Source organism: Thamnophis sirtalis, unplaced genomic scaffold (assembly GCF_051295495.1).
Source record: "Thamnophis sirtalis isolate CommonGarterSnake01/CBP01778 unplaced genomic scaffold, rThaSir2_p1.2 scaffold_10, whole genome shotgun sequence".
Lineage (NCBI taxonomy): Eukaryota > Metazoa > Chordata > Lepidosauria > Squamata > Natricidae > Thamnophis > Thamnophis sirtalis.
Window position 1 is genome coordinate 29417955 of NW_028261390.1, and position 9896 is coordinate 29427850.

The window sequence follows — 9896 nt, forward strand, 5'->3', positions numbered from 1 at the left end:
TCAGCTTATAGCAACAGCACTTAGATTTATTTATTTTTTTGAGAATTTTTTTATTGTTTTAGTTAAACAAAAACACAAAAAAAATCATCTTTTGTTACATCTTGTAGAAAGCGTATCAATTGGTTGCAAATATATTCCGTGCGTTTCTTCCACAATCCTTACATATACTTCATTCAAATCAAGTTGTACATTTTAAGTTAAGAAAGAAAAATTATGTATTTTATTATCCCTGTACCACAATTCTCATTTGGTTACCATTATTTAAACATGTTTTTATCTAGAATCATTTATATTTAAAGACACAACCTCCTACTGGCATTCATTTGCAGTTTCAATAGATCTCCAATAACATTACACCTTTATGACATATTCTAAAACAAATTCAGTTAAATAAGATATCTAAGCATTTCCCCCCATAACACCCCTGTATGTATCATTAAATATTATCCATTAACATTTCCTTGTTATTATTGTAGCTGACTAAAAGTTATTTACCGTTTATCTCACCTCTCCTCTCCACAGGCCCACACAATGTTATACCTTTATAGCCGTCTTTAAATAATGATTTATTAATAAGATTTATTTATAGGACTTTTCCCTCAATCCCAAATTAGATAATTACGTGCTAAGAAAATAAACATTAGACATCTAAGACAATCTAAGAGATGTTAACATTTCTCCTTAACAATCACCAAAAGTATACATTAGCATTTCTATGGCCCGGTTATTTATCCTAACTAAGGTTATCATTTCACTATTAGTATCATAGTAAATTATATGTTAACGAAAAAACATTCAATGGTAGTCTAGGACAGTCTATAAAGTACTAAGATCTCTACTTATTAATCATCAATAATTAACTAGCTTTTTTCCATCAACTAGCATTATTAACCAGTGTCTTTCCAGTAACAAAATGGTCTTTCCTCTCTCGCCAGCTGTTGTGTTGATTCTCTTTCCAGGACATTTCCAGGGTTTAAGACTTCTCTCTGCACTTTGTAGCTTAAACGATCTCTTATGTAGTTTTGTTGCCCCTGAGTTGTTATTAATGTAAGCTTAACTTTGGTTGTCAGGTTTATTTCTGAATAGATTTGTCTTATTAACTCCATCTTTTTCGCTCTTTCTTTTTCTCCTGCAGCTTGGAGTTTGGAGTTACGCACCAAATTATCAAAGTCACTTTTCCAGCTTCCTTTCTTTCCATCTTCACTCACATTTATTCCATTAATAAGTTCATCTAACTTCTTATCTTTGTTTTCTGTATTTTCATTAGCTTCTTTAGTTTCTGGGGCTGCAACCCCATCATTTTTATTTGTGATACCCCATAATCTGTCCCATTTCTTGTCAAATTTCTCAAGTCCTTCTGAGATGTTTTAAAGTCCAGCCAAAATGTTTTGAATTATCAAGTTTTCTTCATCTGAGTATTGATCCATTTTTAGAAATATAAAGAAAAAGCAAAGAAAGAAATTTGGTACTTTCTGCCACTTTAGCCTGTCACAAATTTGGAAGAATACATCTATTTTTATTTTAAATCTTAAGCAAATGTTCTTTTATGGTTTTCAAAGAAGAAGGGTTCTAATCTTTTTCTTTCCTTTTTCAATTCTTGCAAAAATATTTTCCACTCACACCAGCAGTAGACTATTTGCGACCTTGGATCTTTATCAGGTTTTAAAAACAAGTTCCAAACCCTTCTGTTGCAAAGTCAGTGTAGTCAGATAGGAGTGAACAAAGGATACATTGTTACAACAGCAGAAGAAAAAAAGCTTCAGACTTGGGCTCCCAAGTGGCAGATTCAACTATTTTAAGAACTTTTTCCTTAAGTATCTTTAATATGATGTAACAAGTAGAAGGAGAAATTTATTAAAGTAAAAAATAAGTTTAAATTTAAGCGAAAAAAGTTAAAGTAGTAAAAAGAAATAGAGAAAAAAAGATCCCTTCATCTCAAGTGGAGAAACAAGAAACGTTGCAATCACTTCAACCCACAAAAGATCGTTACAGGCAAGAGCAAAAAACTTTCTAAAGCAGTCCAATAGGGATTAAATACACCACTTTGTTCTTGCTTAAGGGACTAATTTAGTTTAAGAAAAGAGTTTCTTAGGGCAATCTTCTAAAAGAAAAGAAAAAAGACCTCACCAGATGGAAACACTTTCACTTCTCTTTCTGGAGCCGTCTCCAACTATGTCAGCCTGGGGGTTGCCTGTTTGCTGCCGGTTGGAAGCGCTTCCCTTGGGTGAATCAGGAACTTTGCAATGTCTCTGCGACCAGCAAGGTCTTGTCTTCCCAGTCACCATCTCTTTGGGATGGTTTAGGTCCTGCCGGACCATCCAGGGGCAAAAGTGTCATCGGCGGATTCGGACTGTCAAGTCCGCATGATGTAACTTTGCGACGTTGGCTCCTCCTCAGCACTTAGATTTATATACAGCTTTACAGTCCTTTGTAAATGGTTTAAAGAGTCAACATATTTTCCCCAGCAATCTAGGTCCCCAACTCTTTATGGCCTTGACACAGAGGTGAAATCAATACCTTCTGCATGCGTAGGGCCGTCTGTGCATGTGCATTGCATCAAAAATGGGACGTGATAACATCCGGGCAGGTGGGCGGAGCCTCCCGCCGCCACCACTACCGGTTCACCCGAACCAGATAGAACCAGCTGAATTACACCACTGCATTGACACCTGGATACATTGAAAACTGCTTTCTACATTGACTTGAGTTCATTTGTCTCTGTCCACCCCGTCCAACTCAGTGAAGCGGTTGACGTGATGTGCCAGTGCCTGGAGGCTGTCAGGGTCTGGATGGGGGCTAACAAGCTTGCGCTCAATCCAGACAAGACCGAGTGGCTGATGTGTTTCCCTCCCAAAAATTTGGTTAGTATTCCATCACTCAGGCTGGGGGGTGAAATTCTACGCCCCTCAGACAGGGTTCGCAATTTGGGAGTCCTCCTGGACCCACAGCTGACCTTAGAACATCATTTGTCGGCTGTGACCAGGGGGGAATTTGCCCAGGTTCGCCTGGTGCACCAATTGCATCCCTACCTGAGCCGGGAGGCACTCGCAACAGTCACTCATGCCCTCGTGACCTCAAGACTGGGCTACTGCAATGCGCTCTACATGGGGCAGCCCTTGAAGAGCATTCGGAGACATCAGCTCATCCAGAATGCAGCCGCACGAGCGATCGTGGGTGCACCTCGGTTCACCCACGTTACACCTATCCTCCGCGAGCTGCACTGGTTACCGATTGGTCTCCGGATACGCTTCAAGGTGCTAGTCGTCACTTATAAAGCCCTTCATGGTATTGGACCTGGGTACTTGAGAGACCGCCTGCTGCCAATTACCTCCCAAAGACCCATTAGATCACACAGGGCTGGCCTCCTCCGGGTTCCGTCTACTAGCCAATGTCATCTGGCTACTACCCGGGGGCGGGCCTTCTCTGTGGCAGCTCCGGCCCTTTGGAATGAACTCCCCGCAGAGATTTGGACCCTCACCTCTCTCCAGGCCTTCCGAAAAGCCATTAAAACCTGGCTGTGTCGGCAGGCCTGGGGTTGATGAGTTCCCTTCCCCTCTCGATCTGTGTGGCTGTTGGTCGTTTTTAAATGCCTGTATTTGTAGTTTTTTGTGTTTCCCTTTCCCTCCTTGGGTTTGTGCACTGCCCTGAGTCCCGCTGGGAATAGGGCGGCATATAAATAAAACGAAACCTAAACCTAAACCTAAAACCTCATCTATCCAAACCCCTGCTCATGCAGAAGACCTGTAGGGATTCGAACAGCCGAACTGCCAACCTTTCTGATCGACAAGCTCAGTGTCTTAGCCACTGAGCCACCTAGATTTGGACTTGCTTGAAGTGGTCTCCCATGAGAAAGCTACTTACACTGCTCCATTTTCAGAATGAGAGGGACTAAATCCTGGAAGCGCATCTTTTCCATTATGGTTGGTAATCTGAAACAGGAACATTCTTCTCATGGAAGTAAAATTGACTTGAAGTAAAGAGCCGAGGTGGCGCAGTGGTTAAATGCAGCACTGCAGGCTACTTCAGCTGACTGCAGTTCTGCAGTTCGGCTGTTCAAATCTCACCGGCTCAGGGTTGACTCAGCCTTCCATCCTTCCGAGGTGGGTAAAATGAGGACCCGGATTGTTGTTGGGGGCAATATGCTGACTCTGTAAACCGCTTAGAGAGAGCTGAAAGCCCTATGAAGCGGTATATAAGTCTAACTGCTATTGCTATTGCTATTGCTACTTCCTTAGTACCGGTACTAGCCTATGTATATTATTTAATGTCAAATTGTTCTGAAAACCTTTCAGGAGTTAACGGTGATATCATCAATGACTGTTGTCATATAACTTCTAATTTCATGTAATGTATAGGGCAGGGCTGTCAAACTTGCGGCCCATGAGCCGGATATGTCACATGCTGGTCACACCCACGTCTGGTTTAGCGAAGGGGGAAAAAAGTCACGATATGTCACATCACAATGCCATGATGATGCATGCTTGACATCTCTGGTATATCATATTTTAACCTGGACATTTTAACTGATGACAAACAGGTTTTCAGGAAGTAGGATGTTATATAAATTTAATAAATACATGCATAGACAATGTTTATTAAGTACATTTGTACTGATAGTCCTTGACATACAGCCATTCATTTAGTGACTATTCAAAGTTACAACTACATTCAAAAAGGAGCCTTATGACCTTTTCTCACATTTACGACCATCGCAGAATTCCCATGGTCATGTGATCAAAATTCAGATGCTTGGCAACTGACTTGTACGTATGCTGGTTGCAATCTCCTGGGCAAATGTGATCCCCTTTTGTGATCTTCTGATATGCAAAGTCAATGGGAAAGCCAGGTTCGGTTAACAACCCTGTTACTGACTTAAAAACGGCAGTGATTCACTTAACAACTATGGCAAAAATGGTGGTAAAAGGGGGAAACTCACTTAACAACTGTCTTGTTTAACAACAGAAATTTTGGGTTCAATTGGAGTTGTAAGATGAGGTCTACCTGTATCTGCATTTTTTTTATAAGCTTATATATGAACATTCCCAGCAGTCTATCGGATCCCAAGAAGATTTACTTTAACTTCAACAAGCTATTAAAAAAAAACCATAGCTCGTTTGACATTTCATATTGCCCCATGCTGCTAATTTTATCTTTAAAATTCACAGCCCAGTGCTGCATATATCTCATTTAATACTGTTTGACAACTGACATCTCTTATCTGCGTATAACTCAGCAGGAAAGGAAATGGTTAGGCATATAGCACTGACCTAGCAAAGATATCTGCCATTTGTTCTTTAAATGTTGGTTTGCTTCTGTAATTTCCTTTGGAATCATTAGTTAACAATAAAAACAAGAATTGGATGCATTAGATTATCTAAACTGTAGACTTTATGCTATACAGACTTTTGAACAAGAGAACAGTAATTTTTTGCATAAATAACAATTTCTTTGGTTAATTGATATTAAAATAATTAGGTATGAATAAATGTTATTTATTACAAATTTCACAGAGGACCTAAGTGTAATAATATGACAAGCTTTCTGTAATTATCTGATGACTGAACAACTGTAGAACAATTAGGGATTTTCCTTGTCTTATTTCATTACCATATGAGACTCATATGCAAAATATTCTTCATTCCTTAGGAAAGTATTTGAATTCTTGAGATTTTTCATATACCGTATTTTCACGACCAAAAGCCGCACCGGATTAAAAGCCGCAGTATCAATTAACGTTAATTTTTTTAACTTTTTCCACATATAAAGCGCACCGGGTTATAAGCCGCGCTCAGAGACCCGGCTCCCCTTGGTTCCTCATCGAATCACGTGCGCAGGTTGCAACTTGGAACTCCGTCTGCCCGAGTTGGGGCATTTTCTGGCTTGGGACGCTCCGGCGGCTTCTTCGGGAGGCAGCCCGCCGGCTTCGGCGAAGGCTGGGACGGAGAGCGCGGCGACCGTGGAGCATGTGTAAAGTACTTTCGCCCCCACGCCGGCCCCCCTCACCGCGCGCCGGCCTTCGGGGATGAAGGGGCAGGACTTCCCGGGCGGAAGGCATGCCTGGCTCTGCGGCTCCAGCCCCAGCACCTTTCGGCCGAGCCTCTCCCGCCAGGCGGCCGCCTTCCTCCGCTGAGCGGCCCCGCGCAGCCTCGCCACCCCGGGAGATCGCCAGCGCGGGGGCCTGGGGCGCCGCGGCCAGGGAAGCCAAACCGGGCGGCGGCGGGCAGGGCGCCCAGGTTGCGGTCCCCGAGGCGGGCGGGTGGGCGCACGTGGCAGGCGTCGGCTAGCGGGACGTTTCTGGCGCGGGAGGCTTCGGGCTCCGCTGCTCTCCCGGCTCTTGCCCGGCCGGCGTGGTGTGCTGGGAAGACCGGCGCCGCACCGGCCACCCGCGCGCCCTTGACCGGCAGCGCAGAGCCGGCTGGGGCGCGGAGCGGAGTTAGGCAGGGCGACTGCCGGGGCGGATGGGGTGCTCGGCGCCGGCAAATCCTGAAGGGCTGAGCCGGTCAGCCGTCCCTTCTGCCGTCCCTTCTTGCGGCGGCGGGGGTGACGGAACAGCTCAGTCTATAGGGGCTGGGAACTGGGTGGCTCTCTGCTCGCCCCCCGGTCTCCGACTGAGAAAGTAGCGAGGTTGAAGGGAGAGACCCGAGGGACGTGTGCATGCTTGCGAGCTTCAAGTTTGAGCGTCGGGAGGGAGAGATTTTCTATCTTTTTCCACACATAAAGCGCACCGGGTTATAAGCCGCACTGCTGGTTTTTGATAAAATTTTAGGATTTTCAGTGCGGCTTATGGTCGTGAAAATACGGTATATATTTTCTTTTGTATTTTTAGAAGAAATTCAGATTAGCTTTCTAACTGGCCAATAAAATATTCCAATAAAAACCATAATGATGCAATCCCTGATATGCAAATTTAATTTAAATAAAGTTAAAAATAAAATTTTATACACACACACACACACACACACACACACACTATGGTGGCGCAGTCATTAGAATTCAGTATTGCAGGCTAATTCTGCTGACTGCCAGCAGTTTGATTCTCACCGGCTTAAGGTTGACTCAGTGTTCCAGCCTTCTGAAAATGAGGACCCAGATTGTTGGGGGCAAAATGCTGACTCTTTAAACCACTTAGAGAGGGCTATAAAGCATTGTGAAGTCTTATATGTCTAAGTGATGTTATGCAATATAAGTGGTAAAATATTAAATTAAGATAAAACCATAATAAAATCACCATAATATGGAACTATAGAAATGCAATAGGATTGATATAATTCAATATTTAAGGAAGGTCTCCATCCTTATGTATGAAGTATATGAAGGGGTATGCAGTGTAGACTACCTTCACGATGTATACCGCAGGCAATATTCTATCTTAACAGAGTGGCCGAAAGTGTGGTAGAATTGGATATTGCATCCCTCATGGTCAAAAACTACAATTAGACTGAAACATTTCTTTTAAGAAGGAAATTGTTTAGATTAAGACATTATAGACAGACATAATGTGATTTCGCTAGGTTTTTTCATTGTGGTTCTCATCCATCATACAGTAAATGTACAATTATGGTTTGTAGCCTAGAATGGGTCAGGCAGATATTTCTAAGTGTGGTGTGTAAGTCCTACTACTGAATCCTTTTTTAAAAGTCTTGGTTCTGACTTTTGTTTTTCTACCCTGATTGCCTCCTAGCAGTTAAGATACACAAAATAGTTTCTAGTTATCATATTTTGCAGATATACACTGGTGATGTTGGACTTCTACATTCTGGGCTTGAATTTGAATCCTGGATTTCAGATTTAAGTCCTTTTTAAGCTAAGCAGATCTTTGGCTCTGCTCCATCCTGGGCAAGTGGCCCTTGTCTTTGGACTCTGCTTTATAATCAAATATTCCCACTATAATTGAGCCCAATTTTAAAAAGTATATTAAAGTGTTTACCAGCATAACCTGAAGAAAGACTCAAAGAAAGCACAAAGTAACTTATATGTCTTAAAAATCTGTCAATTTTTTTTTGGGGTGTGTGTGTGTCCGGATATGTCTTTTATTGTTGCTTGAATATCTGGAAATTACAGAATGCAATTATAGTAAAAAGACACTAGGGCAATATAATGCTATGAAGGATAGTTTCAATTTTTATTTGCTGCATCGCATGGTGAAAAAAGAAGTGAACCAGAGAATAAAGGTTTTGGATATGTTAGTGCCCTGAAAGAAATGCTGCTGAGTGTTGTTGCTGTTCCACTACTATAGGCACCAAACAGCGGATCAGCAGCCCAAGAATTCTTTTGAGGACCATAAGGATTTTAAATTTATCAATTTGGTCCTTTCTTCTCTACAGGCTTGATGTAACAGTAGCAACAAACAAAGATGCTTTGGCCACTATTAAAACAAAACAAAACAAGGCATTCTGATCACCAAATTAATGCAATCTTTTAAGTTGTGTGAATAGTATAAAAATTGTAACTTTTAAAAGCATTTTTTGCAAATATCAGTGAACAATCCTTTCTTTCCTGAAAAACACAAATTCATGCATATTATTTCCTTTTAAAAATATCCTTCCTTCCTTCCTTCCCAGCTAAGCCAGTAATATGGGTCCAGCTAGGATGATCAGTGCTGGCACCCTTTTCAGTGTTGTCAAGCTGAAGAGTTCTAAGCAGGACAATTTAAGCGTTTGTGAAGAATCTGTTAGACTAAGATATATTTTATTTTATACATTTACATTCCCTAAATTTCACTTAGGGAATTCTGAAATATTAAAATTTAAGTGGAACCCAATGTTTACATATTTACAGTATTTGCAGGATCCCTATGCTGCCCTAAAATAATACTATTCTGGGTTAAAGGTAAAGGTAAAATTATAGATCACCGCCACATTCAAAATAGAAGTTCATTCATGGATAAGGTGACCAGACATCCCGCTTTCGGCAGGACAGTCCTGATTTCGAACAATTTGTCCCGCATCCTGTGTTCCGCGGCGTTTTTAAAAAGTCCTGATTTTGGCTTCATGTTGAAAGCGCAGTGGATTTGCTTAAGAAATCCTAACCGGGGCAAGACAAAAGACACTCTGTCTAACCCCTCTCTATGTCTCAGTACTTTCATTGAAGATATTAAAACGTGAAAGCAAGAAAACGGAACTCCCCTCGCCCCTTTTACTTTCCTTTATAAGAAAAGATGACCCAGTATGATAGAGCTCCAGGAAATACTTTGGCTAGAGAAGTAGCGACTGTTCCTTCCTGGATTTCCTGGAGGGGAGGGGCACGGAGGTTGGAGGTCAGCTCGTGTGGGAAAAATGGTGGCGCGTGAGGAGCTCCTCATCACTATCAAGGTTTCTTTGAAAAATATTTTCCTGGGACTAATTTCACCATTTTAATTTGCTCAGTTCTTTGTATTAACATCTACATCATTCTGGATTGACTTGGAGTGCTTCTTAAAGGCAAGCACAGAGAAAGAGTCACTGAAATGTATCATTTTAAAGGTCAGAAAGAACAGCAAACCCTTCTCAGAGTCAAAATTATAGCATAAGGAAAGAAGAAGAAACTTTTCCAAATCTTTGATGGAAATGGACCAAACTGAGCAGTAAAAGGCACCGAAATGGAGCTGTGCACTGCGCAAAGTTGTTCAGGGGTTCTTTTCAGCGGGGGGGAGGGGGGGAGCCTGGTCCTTTCATTTCCCATAGCAACTGAGGCACAGGAAAAAGGGGGCATTTTCCTTCTGCCTTTCCCTCTTGCTAAATATTTTTAAAGTTTAGACTTTTAAAATGGATGTAAAAAAAGGTTTTTCCCTTTTTAATATAAATAAGGTGACCAGATTTTAACATTGGTAAGGAGTGATGCCATTGACCGGGGGGGGGGGGAGGTGTCTTGATTAAAATTTTTTAAAAAATTGGGATTTTTTAAAACGCTGCGGGACG